Source organism: Panicum virgatum, chromosome 8K, assembly GCF_016808335.1.
Source record: "Panicum virgatum strain AP13 chromosome 8K, P.virgatum_v5, whole genome shotgun sequence".
Classification (NCBI taxonomy): Eukaryota; Viridiplantae; Streptophyta; class Magnoliopsida; order Poales; family Poaceae; genus Panicum; species Panicum virgatum.
The window spans coordinates 35,635,593-35,652,229 of NC_053143.1; the positions used below are offsets into that span (position 1 = coordinate 35,635,593).

A 16,637-nucleotide genomic window follows, 5' to 3' on the forward strand; every position below is an offset into this window, starting at 1 on the left:
GGTGGACTAAGTATATCCGTTGACGGTTAAGTCTTGCTGAGTATTAGAATACTCAGCCTTGCTGTTGAAACCTTTTCAGGTATGAGTTTTGAGGACCAGACTGCTAGTCTGTCTTGGTGTAGCGAAAATGGCCTCTCATGCCATATTTCAATATAATGTTTTGGTGATTGATATAGACAATACAACACTTGGACTAATATGATTGTTAAGATGACCATTCTCAGGCTTTTAGGTTCAAGTGATGACAAAGAGAAGATAGGCGTAGCTAGGCCCGAAGGGCCGCCCTAAGGTGGTTCCGCCCTGAAACCTCTTCGGTCCAAGGGACAAGAATTGAAGAGGCCGTGAAGAAATCCAAGTCGAAAAGATCAAGACGAAGACAATTTGCTATCACCGGTTAAACCGATGATGAGCAAATTGCACTCATCCATGCAATGAACTTGGCACCGGATTAACCGACGTTGGGTGTTTTACACTCACCGGTGTAATGGACTTGGAGGCCGAAGAAACAGCAGGAGTTTTACAAGCACCGGTTAAACCGACGATCAAGGCAAAGTGAGCGTCGGTGCAGTTGTCCAGAGACTCCATTTTTCGGGGGTTTCTGAGCTTCCACTCACCGGTTAAACCGACGATGATTTCAAGAGCGTCGGTGCAACTGATCAAGTAGCCGTTGGAGCAGTAACGGCTAAGTTGCTGGGAAAATACACTCACCGGTTAAACCGGTGATGACAAAAACTGAGCGTCGGATCAACCAGCGTTAAGGGATTTCATCAGCCTTTTTCCCAACAACTAGTTTGAAGGGTTGGGCTATATATATGCCACCCCACGCCTCATTTGAGTGTGCTAGAGTTGCTGAAGCCTACTACACTTGAAGAACACCTCCAACCACCATAGAGCTTCATTGTACATCATATAGGCTTAAGCACACTTGTGAGAGTGCTTAGTGCTTGTAATAGGGATTAGTTCTTGCGAGAGCTCCCTTGAGCGAAGTCTTGTTGTGGCAAGCATCTTGTGTACTTGTCGTGTGACCCTCCGACTTGGTGTGGAGAGGCAACGACACTTTGTGCAGGGAAGGAGACCCCTCTTGGTGAGAAGTTCCGATAGTGAAGACGTGCCGTTGGTGACAATTCGAGAGAGACAGTGGCGGTGGCCTTGTCTTGGTGACTTGGGGTCACTTAGCCTTTGCTTGCTGGGAGCCTTGGTGGTGAACGCAAGACGGTGATCAAGCGAAGAGACTTGGCATCACACTTGTTCTTGTTGGACAAGTGGCCGTGGACGTAGGGAGGGACTTGGTGTCCTAACCGAACCACATTAAATCGTGTGTCTTGGTGTCTTCACGGGAGTTTGCATATTCTCTCCCTCACCTCTTTACTTACCCTATTACATTTCCGCATTTACTCTATCTTGCGTGTCTTCACTTTCCTAGTTAGTTTGATTAGGATTGGCTATAGGTTGCAAGTCTTTTAGGGGTAAGTAGAGAGTAGCATAGATAAACCTTAGTCATAACTAGCATGTGTAGGACGTGTTAGGTTTATCTTATGCAAATAGATTTAGACCTAGGATAGAAAGCGATTAGCGACCCTATTCACCCCCTCCCCCTCTAGGGTCGGACACCCCGGTGATACTTACACTTGGCCCTGCTTTTTGCCTCCTGGCTGGTCCGTAGAATGAGATCCATCTTCGGCCGGCAATGACCCCGATGAGTGATACCTTGCTTGGGCTAGCTTGGTGTCCTTTTGCGACGTGTTGTAGCCGTCGTGTTTTCTTTCCACTTCTTTAAACTCTGAACTTAAACTTATGTATTGTATAATGTTTTACTAAGTTTGGATCTGTATTAAGTACTTTGAACTTGATGTAATAAATACTATGCCTGTGTTGTAAAGTATGTATGGTTGTAATATCTCTGGACTCGCCTTCGTGCGGGGTATGCTAGTTCGATCCGAGAACCAGTGGTTGTATCGGGACGTTACCCGACAGACCAAGAATTGTTCCGTTTGAAGTGCGTTTGAGTCGATGCTGCCTTTATGGTGATGGCCAGCGCACTTGAGCCGGGATAATTCAGGTGGTTCTGCAACAGCTGGTATCAGAGCTGCAAGTGTACATCAGAGGTGTTGGAACCTTAAAAATTGATTTCGGTATAAAAATTGGACCAACAAAGTGTTTATGAAACTACGTTGGTTTTGTTAAGGATTGTACGTAGAGAGTAAAGCCCTAGGGAAATTATGGGATTTATCAGGTGGCTATCTATGTATGGTTTATTATATCTGACTTCTAGCACTTTATATTCGGTCAAACCTTACATTTGTACACAATTAACTTTTTGAATTCTGTAACGACGCACCTATGTGAAGATAAGAAGGTAAGGATCCTCAGTCAGCTGAGGGAGTCTGACCTTCCCGTCGGTGATGCGAGCCGAACGCTGCCCTCAAGCAGTGGCTTACTTGAGGTGCTACCAATATACCAATTATTAGTTGACTATATTGGGAGTAGAGTGTACTCAGTCAGCTGAGGGAGTCTGACCTTCCCGTCGGCGATGCGAAACGAACGTTGTGATCAAGCAGTGACCTACTTGAGCTACTGCCAATATATTAACCATCGGTCGATTATATTGGGAGTAAAAGTACTGTGAATACGTTGCCTCGGTAGCGTATGAGCACTGTCCATGCAGTGTTGGACGCATGGATGCTGCTTCTATAGTGAGCGGTAATGTATGGGGACGCTTTCCTGAGTGCTGGCATGAAAGGTTCAATGCATATATATGTTCTGTCAAACTTTTGTAGGTACACTAACCGCGATTCGATAAGTTAAGAACGGTTAGAATTTATCGACTAGATATTATAGGGAGAGCCGTATCTATGTTATGTCACCATACTAACCGCGTAAGCCCAACAATAGTTGGCAATTGTTTATCTTGAGAGGGCGAATAGGCTGTGCATGTATGGTTTGATGATGTATGATTTGATTCCTAGAATTTGAAATTGTTACATGAGTCTTTTTAAGGGATTTCTAGTGTGGATCTTCATGGATATGTATTAGTGTGCTTGAAAATAAGATGAGTTAAATTTGATATTAGGAGCACCAGTCATGTCGGGTACTTTCTCTATCCACAATAAACCCGCAGTCATATTATTTGATTCTGGTGCAACTCATAGCTTTATAAGTGCCAAATTTGGAGCAAGGCTAGGATTGGATTTTTGTCATACCAAGAGGTCTTGCATGATAGCAACCCCTGGTGGGAAGATAGCTTCCAATCAAATCATTAGACATGTGTCAATTAAGTTGGGTAGAAATTTGATAAAGACAGAGTTGATCTTGTTGAATTTAGAAGGCATGGATGTTATTTTGGGCATGGATTGGATGACTAGAAGATCGCGGTGTGTGGTAGCGGTGGTTAAGTATTTGAAAGTACTAGCCACATGCCGTAAATATGGTACGCGGTAAGCCTAGTAGCTGATCGGACCAGGGAGTGGATATACCTTTCACTCTCTCTTAGAGATAGGCTTTATTTATGTTTATGTTGCGCAACACCATGGGTGTAGGGAGGAAGTTGGTGCCCTGTAGTTGGGGAGAGTGACCCTATCCACAAGCCGGAATGAAAGGTCAACGGTTGTTTGGGAACGACACGACGGTGTTCCAAATGTGTGTGTTAGGTCTGCCTGGCCAGGTCAACAAATTCGATTCGAATCGTCCGCTTCTCACGGTATGGGACTACTTGATCCCTTTGCCACATGAGACAGAGACGCTGGCTAGAATTGATAAAGGACTATGATCCAGAAGTGCACTATCATCCAGGAAAAGCTAATGTGGTTGCGGATGCACTCAGCCGCAAGTCACAAAGCCATTGTCTATTTGTAGAGCAATTCAACGAAACTCTATGCCAGGAAATGATGAAACTAAATCTAGAAATGGTACCCCAAGGAAGTCTGAACCATATAGCTGTCGAGCCTACACTTGATGATAGCATCATCATGGCATAATTACATGATGAAGGTATCAAAATCATCAAGGAAAAGCTATCCCAAGGAGAAGCAAAGTACAAGTGTTTCAGAGTGGATCATAAAGGAGTTATGTGGTTTGAATTTCGTCTTGTTGTACCCAAGAATGACCAGCTTAGAAAACAAATCCTTGATGAGGCACATCTATCGAAGTTTTCTATTCATCCCGGTAGTACCAAGATGTACCAGGATCTTAAATAGAATTTCTGGTGGACTCGAATGAAAAGAGAGATCGCCAAATATGTTTCTAAGTGTGATATCTGTCAAAGAGTTAAGGCTAGTCACTTGAAAGTAGCTGGTACTCTCCAACCTTTACCCATTCCATCCTGGAAATGGGAGGACATCAGTATGGATTTTATCATTGGCTTACCCAACACTTCTCAGAAGCATGATTCTATTTGGGTAATCGTTGATAGACTCACCAAGACCGCTCATTTTATTCCTGTGAATACAAATTATTCTGCCAAGAGGTATGCAGAGATATATCTCGACCAGATTATCCGTCTGCATGGAATTCCAAAGACGATCATTTCTGATCGTGGGGCGCAGTTCATTGCACATTTCTGGGAGCAATTGCAAGAATCCCTTGGAACCAAATTGATTCGTAGTTCAGCCTATCATCCACAAACAGATGGGCAAACCGAATGAATCAATCAAATCCTTGAAGATATGTTGAGGGCATGTGCTATTCAATATGGCAAGAACTGGGATAAGTGCCTAGCACTGGCAGAATTTTCATATAATAACAGTTACCAATCTAGCTTGCAAATGGCACCATTTGAAGCGTTGTACAGTCGAAGGTGTCGAACTCCTTTGAGTTGGTGACAAGCCGGAGAACGCAAAATTTTTGGGCCAGATCTAGTCAATGAAGCAGAAGAGAAAGTCAAAGTTATCCAAACTAATCTTAAAGTAGCCCAATCAATACAGAAAAGTTATGCCGACAAAAGAAGAGACCCTTTACAGTTCAAGGTAGGGGATTTCGTATATCTGCGAGTATCTAATTATTCAATTCTTTTTCTTGGATTAAAATATAGACCAAAACTGAAGATGTGCATGTAACAAAACTTGTAGTTCTTGTAACAAGGATTCCAAAACATTTGGATTTGTAATTGTCTGATTTTTCTACGAATTTCTAGGCATTTTCAAAGTTCAGCCTAAAAACAAAAGTAAAAGAACTGAAGACATGCATCCAGGCCCCTAGAATTCTAAAAGTATTTGCAGGGAAGCCCCTTGCCGGAGTCAGAGCCGGGGAAGGATTTGACCGGCCGAATCCCGGCGAGGCTCGTCACCGGCGGCGAGGGGAAAGAGACTGGGGAGCAAGAGGAAGTCAAGGCGCACCTAATGGTGTGCTTGGACGGGTCTGGGATGGTCAGAGCGAGGTTGTCCTCTGCGAGCAGGGCGACGGCGGCGGAGAAGAACAGCGGAGCTCGACGGCGACCGTGCTGCGGTGGTGGATTGGGGGTGCGGAGGAGTTTGGGAGCTGCGCGAGACTCGGGTAGTACTAAAGGCGGGGTCAGCGCGGGCGGAGCGGTTGCGGAGGTGCGGGGCGACGGTGAGCTTCGAGCTCGCCGGCGTTCGGGCGGGCTGCGGCGATGTTCTGGGGGTTCTGGGCAGGGAGCGGGCGAGGCAAGGAGGGGAAAGTGTAACGGGATTGCTCCTGGTACTGAGGCGCGCGCGAGTTGGGGAGCTGAGGCTCTGCAGCGAGCTGTGCACGGCGACGGCGAGGTGGCGGCCGCAGAGCTCGTCAGGGTGGCGTGGCAAGGGGAGGAGAGGTCAAGCGCGCGGGGGAGTGGGTCCAGGAGGTCGCTGGGGTGCCGCGTTGGGCGGTGGGCGAAGCAGGAGGTGGCCTGCGGCCTCCCATGGCGCCGCTCAGCTCCGACGGCGGTGAAGCAGAGAGGGAGAGAGGTGGAAGAAGACTGCTGGGTCTTTCTGCAAATTCCAAAAAGTTCAGGGATCCCACTGTAAAACTAAAATAACTTCTAAACTAGGGCTGAAATGAAAAAGTGCCCAACATGAAAGATTTAGGAATTTTGAAACTTTGACCTAGTTAATGATGTCAAAAAGGTTTCAAATTTTTACCAGGTACTAGTAACACTGCAAGACACAAGCTAGCCAAAGCTCACATGAAATTAAGAACTCCTAGAACAATTAAAGCCTAATTATTCAATTCTTTTTCTTTGATTAAAATACAGACCAAAACTGAAGATGTGCATGTAACAAAACTTGTAGTCTGATCAGCTACTAGGCTTACCGCGTACCATATTTATGGCATGTGGCTAGTACTTTCAAACACTTAACCACCGCTACCACACACCGCGACCTTAGCAGAATTCATCAACACAGACGGGGTCTCACCCAAGGTCATGATATCGAACATGACCCCGTCCGTCGTCCTTATGGTTATTGCAGAAAGTAAACAAGCAACACCTATAGAGCTCGTGAGTGACAGGCAATCACTCGACTTTTACCGATCCTATAAGCTTAGTAATTATTCGAACTCAGGTCTAGTGTTCAGTACATAGGTTCCTAGGGTCATGCATCTAGGGTTTCAATTCAAATCCTAAGAACTGCAAATGCACAAGTAAGTAATAACGATAAATTGTAATAATTTGAAATACTGGGTTATGTCCGGGGCTTGCCTTCTTGGTAGTCGCTAGCTAAAACAGCCTTGGGCTCTTCCGAACTTTGGTCCGGGGCTTCAGTTAGTACAGCAGTGTTCACCTGGACTTCTGGATCACCTCCTTCAGACTCTGGGATCAACTCGTACGTCCCGTCAGCTAGATCAGTCGTATTTATATGTGATGCAAGAACAGTATTATAAACATACACACGAGGCGAAGAAACTGCAGTCTAACAATTAGCAAACAAACTTAACACATGGGCAGTCATTTATGGAGTAGTTAATTAGCATCTCTTACTCCACAGAACAACATGATCAACTTCACAAAAGAACTACACTATCTTCATAAAGCAAGTGGCAGTTGTTTCCTGTAGCAAATAAAACATGGTTTGCTAATAAATCAACAACTCAGTACTCAAACAGCAAGAAATTCAGCAAAAATTAAAATAACTTCTAAATTAGGGCTCAAATGAAAAAGTTCCCAACATGAAAGTTGTTCAACTTTTCAAGATCTACAACTTTGATGTTGTGCAAAAATTGATTTGACCAAAGGTTAAAGAGTTATTTTGAAAACATAGGAAGGATTTTGAATTTAATGGACTTTTGTCTTTTCCATTGCAAAGTCAGTTTAATTTCAAACTAAAAAGCAAAATTTTTTGCCATGTAATGATTACACTAAATTTTACACATAAACCCTCCACAAAAGCAATATTAGCTCTCCCTATTAAAATTAAACTATAGAAAGGACCCTGCAATAAATAATATTTACACAACTACCCTTTTATTTTTACAATAAGATCCTTTTTCAAGCAAATTAAGCACGTGATGCATAAAATAATTACAATTCTACTGAGCAGACACCTAGGGTGTCACAAGATGATCTGGGTAAGGATAGAGGTTCGTTGTGCTTTCGGGTTTGCTCTAGTGTTTTACTCGTCCATCCGAAGGGTGGGAGACCTGGGGGCACTAGAGTAGTGACTTCATACATGAGCGAGGTGCTCGGGTATGCGGGATCCTTCAGATATGACCGTTCTCTATGGTGTGACTGGGGTAGATGGCAGGTGATGACAGCCCTGTCCGTCCGGCGTAACAGCAGTGTTGCGTTTAGCGTACTCCCCGACATTCGTGTTCGGTGTATGAGTTCATGCAAAGAGGTAACGGAACTGGATGTTCTCCAGTGCGGGACCTTCTCCCCGCTATCCCATTTTCCTGGCACCTGCAGTCCTAACCATGATCTAACATGACCCCAGCTTTGGATAGAAACACTAGGACACCTAACCTAGCCTAAGCTCCAGCTGACTTGACATAGGATAGAGTAGTTCCTTGTTTTATAGTTTCTCTCCTTATTTCCTTCCTCTTGGAGTGTGGATGTGTGATGTGTCACATTACCCTTGCTTATTCTTTATTTGTACTTACCCCTGTTGGAGCATTGCCTATTACTTGAGGCACAATGTCATGGTTATTGTTGAGTACAATACCTTTGCCGCTGCCGTCCTTTGGGACACAAATAAATGATGATACCCTTACTCTCTGGGTGAAATGCTACAACGGTATATCCGTGCACTTGCGGATCCATCTATAATCATATTGATTATACCACGAGAGTGGCACCCCCTTGGGTGTAGTTGCTAGAATGGGTTCGGCACCCTCATTTCTAGTGATTGCACTAAGGACTGCCAACAGGCATTTCTGGCGCTGTTGCTAAGGATTAACCATTCCTAGTGATTGCGCTAAGAAATATCAACAATGTTCATGCGCGACAAATGATCCACCACTGAATTCTCTACTCCCTTCTTGTCCTTAATTGCTAAGTCAAATTCTTGGAGTAGAAGAATCCATCTGATTTGCCTCGGTTTAGCATCCTTCTTAATATGGAGGTACTTGAGTGCAGCATGGTCTGTGTAGACTATGCCCTTTGCCCCACGAAGTAGGATCTAAACTTGTCAATAGCAAAGACGACTGCTAGGAGCTCTTTTTCTATTGTGGCATAATTGAGCTGAGCTCCTGTGAGTGTCTTACTGGCGTAAGCGATCGTGTGATGCTTCTTGTCTTTGGTTTGCCCAAGTACGACCCCCACCGCATAATCACTAGCATCACACATGATATCAAATGGGAGCGTCCAATCTGGCGGTTGTATGATTGAAGCTGAGTACAAGTGCCTTCTTGAGGGTATCAAAGGCTTTATGGCACTCGTCGTTGAATTCGAAAGGTACATCCATGGCGAGTAGGCTAGTGAGGGGTCTAGTGATTTGGGAGAAATAGGCGATAAATTGCCAGTAGCACCCTACGTGGCCTAAGAAGCTTCGGATTCCTTTCATGTTGGTGGGAGGCGGAAGTCGCTCGATGACTTCAATTTTGGCCTTGTCCACCTCTATCCCTCTTTTGGACACCAAGTGTCCTAAGACAATGCCTTCTCGGACCAAGAAATATCATTTTTTCCCAATTGAGCACTAGGTCCTTTTCTTGGCATCTCTTCAAGACCTTGTCCAAATTTTCTAGACCATGATCGAAAGTCTTTCCATAGCTCGAGAAGTCAACCATGAAAACTTCCATGATTTCCTCGATCAGGTCTGAAAAGATGGACATCATGAACCTTTGGAACGATGCGGGTGCATTGCACAACCCACGACATCCATCGATAGGCATATATTCCGTAGGAGCATGTGAACATAGTCTTCCTTTGGTCTTCAGGATGGATGGGGATTTGATGGTATCCAGAATAGCCATCGAGGAAACAGAAGTAGGAATGCTTCACCAACTGCTCTAACATCTCATCAATGAAGGGCAGGGGGGAAGTGGTCCTTCTTTGTGGCCTTGTTGAGCTTTTTGTAATCAATACACATCCTCAATCCTATGATGGTTCATTGTGGAATTAGCTCGTTCTTGCTATTTTCCACTACCGTCATGCCTCCTTACTTGGGCACGACCTGAACAGGGCTCACCCACTCACTATGCGGATTAGGATAGATGATTCCAGCATCTAGGAGCTCGAGGACTGTTGGTATTTCTTTACTCTCACAGAGAAATCCGCAAGCGCATGGAAATACCGTTGTAGCACTTCACCCAGGACTATTCAGGTATTGTATTTTCCACGGGGAACGGAAGTGTACTAGTCTTCTAACCGGGTTACCCGGAGGAAGAGAGAAGGGTGGCCTTTGGGTAGTGTGGTCGTCTAAGAGAAGAGATGCTTAAGGGGTACATACCCTAAAACTCAGCTCTCACCCACTTGCTTCGGGCACCGGCTTACTCCTGGTCTGCCAAGAGTATCTGGCTATTAGCTCTACACCCAACCCTCACGTGGGGGACTACAAGAGGCGGACAGGGCTGTCACCACCTGCTGCCTACCCCAACACACCGTGGAGAAGGTATGCAAACAAAGGTAACCTCTAGTCTAGACACCACGTCTACACTATCGATTACTGCTCTAGCCCCGACTCCGTCGACGACTCGAGCCTTTAGACTAGAACACCCGTCACGAGGATGGACGATGATCCCGCAAGCAAATGATGACAAAAGCTTAACTCTGATAAGAACTCAACAAGTAGATGAAGACCCAGATACTTACTCGAAAGAGGTTCGTACCCGCCGAGGTACAAGCAGAGGGTAGCCGACAACTCCGGCACTCCTCCGAGCTTCTCCTCACACACTCCCTAGCCTACTCTACAAAGCAACTCTAAGGGTGGACTCTCACCTTCTCCTCTTTCTCCCTAATGTCTTGTGTGTTTAAGGGGGTGAGGGAGGCCCTTTTTATAGCCCAAGGAGGTCGGTTCCCGCCAAAATTAAAAAGGAAACATGTGGGCACCGCCTTCTAGAGGATAAGATCGAATCTCCCGCCAAGGCGCACCTGGACAGGAGCCTGTCTTGGTTCGGCCGACCCAAGGGTTCGGCCGACCCCAGATGGCGCTCCCCCAGGCCCATCTTCCTCTGGCTGGCTGATAGGTGGGCCCTAGTCTTATCCCTTGGGTGCATCTTGCTTGGAATGCCCGTTTCGTCTCGTTTGTGGGCCCTTTTTGTAAGTAAAACACAGGTAGCGATCTTCTGTGCTTTTCTTATGCGTTCACTTGTGTTTTCTTTTGTATTTAACTTGTGGGTGCCTGCAGATCACAATTCACCAAAACTCATGGAACCAATTAGCAATAAGCCCTATAACTAAGTTCAGTGACTGGAATGTTATGAAATGCTGCAGAAGTTGGCGGTTGGATTTTCAACTTAAGAGCCGCCAACAACACCCCCACACTTAGCCCTTTGCTCGTCCTCGAGTAAAGATTGAAGGACTAAGGTGGATGCATCTCCTTGATTGTATCCTGCATACAAGTTATTCCATGCTTTTTCCTGGACTTGTGAACTTTTGAGTGTCTACCACACTTATCTTGATAATTGAAACTTAGAATGGTTTAAACTTCAGGTTCCTTAGCCTTCCTTGCTTAGCAACTTGTGGGTTTTTTTTTCAAGAAAAATGATAGCTTAGCTCCTCAGCTTGTCCTCTCGGATCACTCTATGTAATTCCTCACCTAGGCAAAGTGATGCCTTCTTCTTCTCCTATCTCTAAATAGGCTTATGTGGAGCTCAGGGTAAGGGAACAATTGGAGGCATACCTGTTCCTCATATGTTGCTAAGTCAAAGACCGGATCCAAAGGAGAAACAAATTATAATCCTTAATCAAGATGTGCAAGTGTGTGAATATTTTGGTGGATGATGTATGAACTCCTTTTCATGAACCATCTCTCTCCATTTTTCTTTGGACATGGGCTAACTCTTTTCTTCTTTTTTTTTGAATACTTGGACCTTCATGTGTCCAACTATTTTTTTTTTTGAATAATTGGACCTTCATGTGTCCAAATTTTTTTTAACATGCCTATTGAGCATGTGGTATACCTTCTTTGGGTATGCACCTTTTATTTCTTTTTGCATAGCCCACATCCTTGATGGTAACTTTGGAGAAAGAGAGAGAGTCATGGTATGACTTGGAGTTTTATTTTGTGGTGGATGGAAATGCTTGCTACCTTCTAGTGTAGAAGTATAGCATGTGGGTGGACGTGCACATGATCTTGATCATAGGAATATGAAATGAATCTCTCAAAGGGTCACAACAATTTCACAAAGCTCAATGAGAAGACAAGTTGCAAAAGTGGGAGGTTTTCAATTTCGAACAACATATGGCCTTGGATAGGAATTTTATTGACAAGTGAGGAGCCTTGCTGCAATTTTTTTTTACTTTATAAAATAAATTCCAAGTACTTTGCAAGGAAGAGCTAGGTTCCATTTGTTCAACCATATCTCAAAAGTCAATTATTAGATACCATGGGTTCCCTATCAAGTTTTTGTTCACAAGAGCAAGGCGAAAGTCTAGGAATAAAGAGTATGCAAGTTCATCATGAAGTGCATGGAGTGCATAAAATTTTTGTTTAGATTGGAAATTTGAACAGGAAAGTGTGTGAGTTCGGAAGTGCAAACCAGCGTAATGGATGATGCAGGAGCTGCATGGGATATCCTGCCTTGGACGTGTCGCACAGTGCTGGTTTGTCATGTGGTGGGGAGATCTTGAATGGGTTTACATCTCATAATCCTTGAGAGACCTCCCCCACACCTATTCTTGTACCTTCTTTTATTCAAAGAAAAACAAAGGTGGAAACAAGAAAGGACTCTGCCGGTTTTGAAATACCAGGGAGTCTAAATTTTTATTTGATTTATTTATTTATTAAATTTTTTTTAATTTTGTTCTTTTTTTAAATTTTTTTATCAAGGTGTTACGTGGGTAGGAAGTTTTAAGGTAGAAAACAGAGATCGATTAAATTAATTACATCTACCTCTTCCTTTGAATTAAAGGGCTCAAGAAAAACTTTCAAACATTGGCCATTTACCTTAAAGTTCTTACCATCGTCATCTTGCAGTGTGATTGCTCCATGTGAAGATGCATGGATGACGGTGTATGGCCCCTTCCATTTGCTTCGTAGTTTTCCTTGCCCAAAGAGCTTGACCCTAGAATTAAAAAGTAGTACCTTGTCTCCAGTTGTGAATTCCTTGGGCCTAATTCTCTTGTCATGCCATCTCTTGGTTCTGTCCTTATAGATCTTGGCACGGTGGTAGGCTTTTTCCCTCCATTCTTCCAGCTGGGATAGTTGGATCTTCCTGTTTCTTCCTGACATCTTACTATCCATGTTCCATGTTCGGATAGCCCAGTGAGCCCTGTGTTCTAGCTCAACTGGTAGATGGCAGGTTTTTCCATACACCAGTTGGTACGGTGACATGCCTATGGGGAGGTTTGTAAGCTGTCCTGTATGCCCAGAGTGCATCAGGTAGCTTATTCTTCCATCCTTTCCACATTTCGTTGACCATCATTTGCAGAATGTTTTTGATCTGCTTGTTGGAGGTTTCTGCTTGGCCATTGGTTTGTGGGTGGTATGGAGTTGCGATATTATGCTGTGCCCCAAGCTCCTCCAAGAATTTTCGAAAGGTTCGATCAATGAAATGGGACCCTCCGTCACTTATCACCATTCTTGGAGTTCCGAAACATGGGAAGATGATCTCATGAAACATCTTGCGGGCATGCTTGGCATCAGCAGCTCTGCATGGTAATGCTTCAACCCACTTTGACACGTAGTCGACGGCGACCAAGATGTACTCACAATCCTTTGACTTTGGGAATGGACCCACGAAGTCAATGCCCCAAACATCGAACAATTCGACTTGAAGATCATAGTTAAGGGGCATAGCATCATGAGAAGTGATGCCACCTTGCATCTGGCACTTTCTGCACCTCTTGATGAAGTTTCGGGTATCCTCATACATTGATGGCCAGTAGAAACCACTTTGCCATATTTTTGCCTGGGTGCGAAATATGCCATAGTGGCCTCCATAGGGTGCAGAGTGACACTTATCAATGATTTGGATCCCTTCAGCTGTTGGTACACATCTTCTGAGCAAGCCATCTGAGCACACCTTGTATAGGTATGGATCATCCCATATCTACTCTCATACAACAGTTTTTTCTTATTTTCCCCCGGTGGTACGTATCCTGAAACCATGAAGTTCACAATGTTCGCGTACCATGGGTAGGAATCTGTAACCTTTAGCAGCATGTCGTCGCATAGAAGATCGTTGATGGGAAGATCCTGCATGTTAGTGATAGGCATACGCGACAAGTGATCGGCAACAGTATTTTCTACTCCTTTTTATCTTATATTTCCAGATCAAATTCTAGGAGTAGCAAGATCCATCTTAACAAGTGTGGTTTAGCATCTTTCTTGGTGAATAAGTATTTCAAAGTAGCATGATCGGTGAAAACAGTTACTTTTGCTCCAACCAAGTAAGATCTAAACTTGTCAATTGCAAGGACAATAGCCAGGAGCTCTTTTTCAGTTGTGGCATAATTTAATTGAGCTCCTGACAGGGTTTTGCTTGCATAGGCAATTGCATGATGCTTTTTGTCTTTGGTTTGGCCAAGGACCGCTCCAACAGCATAGTCACTAGCATCACACATTATTTCAAACGGAAGGCTCCAATCTGGGGGTTGAATGATTGGGGCCGAGACGAGTGCTTTCTTAAGTATTTCGAAAGCTCTTAGGCACTCGTCAGAGAACTCAAAAGGCGCATCCTTAGCTAAGAGGTTTGTGAGGGGCCTAGCAATCTGAGAAAAGTCCTTAAGGAACCACCTATAGAACCCTATGTGACCTAGGAAGCTACAGACCCCTTTCATGTTCACCGGAGGTGGGAACTTTTCTATGACCTCAATTTTAGCTCTGTCCACCTCGATTCCTCTCTCGGACATAAGATGTCCAAGCACGATGCCTTCATGGACCATGAAATGACACTTTTCCCAATTTAGTTCCAGGTCCTTCTCTTGGCACTGCTGCAAGACCCTATCTCAATTCTCAAGACAATGATCGAAAGATTTTCCATAGATAGAAAAGTCGTCCATGAAAACTTCCATGATTTCTTCAATCATGTCTGAGAAAATAGACATCATGCACCTTTGGAACGATGCAGGAGCATTGCAAAGCCCAAATGACACCCTTCGATATGCATACGTTCCATAAGGACATGTGAACGTGGTCTTGCTCTGATCGTCGGGGTGGATGGGGATTTGGTGATAACCCGAGTACCCATCAAGGAAACAGAAGAAAGAATGCTTCGCTAGCCGCTCTAACATTTCATCAATGAAAGGCAACGGGAAGTGATCTTTCTTTGTTGCCGAGTTGAGTTTTCGGTAGTCAATGCACATCCTCCACCCCCGTGACGGGTCGTTGTGGGATTAGCTCATTCTTGCTATTCCGAACGACCATCATTCCTCCTTTGTTTGGCACAACCTAGACGGGACTCACCCACTCACTGTGAGGCATGGGATAAATTATCCCGGCGTGCAGAAGCTTTAGGACCTCTGTCTTGACAACCTCTCTCATCGCATTATTTAGCCTACGCGGAGGCTCCCTAGAAGGTGTGCAGGATGGGTCTATAGGGATATGATGAGTGCAGAGCGTAGGGCTGATTCCCTTAAGGTCCTGGAGTGAGTAACCGAAGACAGGCCTATGCTATTCTAGTACGGCTAAGAGTTTGGCAGTCTCCACATCAGAAAGCTTACTGCTAATGATGACGGGAGTTTCGGTGTCACTGTATAAGAAAGCATAGCGAAGGCTAGTAGGAAGAGGTTTTAGCTCGATTGGTAGTTGTGATGGACGTTCATCAGTGAGAAGGTCAAGAGTCTCTCCTAAGTCATCTTCTTCCCGAATGAAGAGTTCAGCATCTTTTTCTAAAGACAACTCAGAAGGCTCAAAGGGAGAAATGGCCATCACTTCTTCAACCGGCTCTGGTTCGGGGAGAAGTTCAGCGGGGGAATTCTTCACCCGAGAAATCAGGATTGAGAATGTTTCTCTCCCTAGCTTAACATCAAGGGTTCCTAGAAGAGGAGCTTCTAGGAACAACTTCTCAAAGGGGTGCCCAATTAAAACATCGAAGTCATAGACATCGAAGATATGAAAATCAAGGGCAACCTCAAAATCACCATGACGTAATAGTACGTCATGGACTATCCCAACTCCCTCTAGGACGGATCCTGATGAGTTCCTGAGGGTTTTCTTGGTTGGAACCAAAGAGTTCTCCAAATGCATAAATGCAAAGGAGGCCGACATGATGTTTGCTCCAACCATGGGATTGTATAAGACCTCCCCCAAGGTTCCTTGGATAGAGCAGTGAATGGTCAAAGAAGGGGCGATAATCTGAAGTGGTTCAGACGATAACTCTCCCTCCTGTACCCATTCACTGCTCATGACAGCGGTTAGGTCTCTAACCATCTCTTTAAGGAAAGCCTTATCGAGAGGTTCAGTAGGACCAATTGGAACTGGCGGTCTTTTCTGGTAGAGGTAATTCGAGGTGTTTCCCAAATCTTCGAATAAATCATCCTCGAATTCAAAAGGGAATTTTGGAGGTTGAATTTCTTCTTCCACCACTATTTCTGGTTCGGGGGAATGCTCGGTGGTTGAGTCTAGGTGGTTTAGAGTTAAGGTTGCTCACTCAATCAGTGGGGCTTCCTCGTGGCTTGAAGGTTCTTCTAACGGGAGGGCTTCGGTGAAGGAGGTGATTTCTAGGATACGGTCTAGAAGAGCCTCGGCTTTTGAAGTGGTTTTGTGCATGAATGACCCTCCAGCAGTGACATCAAGCTGTAGGGCAGACTCCTTGCTAAGCCCTAACCAGAAGTGTTGAATCAACACGTGGTTGGGGATAGACAAGTCTGGGCCAGCACGGGTTAGCTTGGAAAACCTGGCCCAGGCTGCACCTATGGATTCCTTCTTATCCTGACGAAAGTCGAGGATCTCTTTTCGTAGGGAAGCAATGCGAGACATAGGGAAGAATGCAAGACAGAATCTGTCTCTTAGCTCAACCCACTCTCCGTTTACCTTCCCTACATTATGGGCATACCATTATTTCGCTCTCTCAGCAAGGGAGAAAGGAAACAACTTCCACCGAAGTGTTTCTTGTGCCATGCCTGCGATTGACAAGCATGAGCACAGCTGCTCGAACTCTCGTAGGTG

At 44.7% G+C, this 16,637-nt stretch overlaps 1 pseudogene; it reads right to left on the bottom strand.

Moving 5' to 3' along the window:
* Nucleotides 1-6,955: 6,955 nt before the first annotated feature.
* The window catches only part of LOC120645665, a 96,599-nt pseudogene continuing 86,917 nt past the window's right edge, over nt 6,956-16,637 (bottom strand).